Source organism: Sinocyclocheilus rhinocerous, unplaced genomic scaffold (assembly GCF_001515625.1).
Source record: "Sinocyclocheilus rhinocerous isolate Xijiao unplaced genomic scaffold, SAMN03320098_v1.1 scaffold936, whole genome shotgun sequence".
In the NCBI taxonomy this organism is placed as follows: domain Eukaryota; kingdom Metazoa; phylum Chordata; class Actinopteri; order Cypriniformes; family Cyprinidae; genus Sinocyclocheilus; species Sinocyclocheilus rhinocerous.
The window spans coordinates 730,633-731,366 of NW_015662583.1; the positions used below are offsets into that span (position 1 = coordinate 730,633).

Consider the following 734-nt stretch of genomic DNA (forward strand, 5'->3'; position numbering starts at 1 on the left):
ATACCGGACTACCGATAAGCTTCAGGACAAACGATACTGTTATCGATACTTGCGTTGTTTTATCTCCGCTGTTCTAGCATGTGCTAGTTCACCCGAAGCGTCCGTACACTAAAAGGCCGGTCAAACAGCACCTGATTACTTAGTTATCTTAGTTATCATCACACAGAAAAACACACAGGGTTTACATATAAACACAGTTAATTATGTCTAAAGTGAAAGTAAACAGTTGAGAGAAAAACGGATGCGTGCAGCTCTTAAAGGGACAGTACAATACAAACATGCTGCCGCTTGTCATTTAAAGGGATAGTTCACCCAAAAATGTAAATTCTGTCATTATTTACTCAGTCATGTTGTACCAAACATGTATTAATTTTTATTTATTCTTGTGCTGAACACAAAATAAGATATTTTGAAGAGTGACGGTAACCAAACAGTTGCTGGTCCCCACTGACTTTAATAGTAGGAAAAATAATAATATGAAAGTCACTGGGGACCAGCAACTGTTTAGTTTCCCCACATTCTTCAAAATAACTTTTTATGTTCAACAGCAGAAAGAAACTCATTCCGGTTTAAAACAACTTGAGAGTGAGTAAATGATGACACAATTTTCATTTTCAAACTATTCCTTTAATGTTAATAAAATAAAACACAAAGAGAAAAATATCTTGCTGCTTTTGACTGAAGAACTTTAATACAGTTGCTAAAGTTCAGCAGTAATAAAATAACTTTTTCAA

The 734-nt window shown here is 34.6% G+C and overlaps 1 protein-coding gene across 1 annotated transcript in view; it reads left to right on the plus strand.

Moving 5' to 3' along the window:
* cdc40 (cell division cycle 40 homolog (S. cerevisiae)) overlaps nucleotides 1-734 on the plus strand; it is a 21,795-nt gene that overhangs the window by 5,943 nt on the left and 15,118 nt on the right. The gene's annotated exons all lie outside the window — the stretch shown is intronic.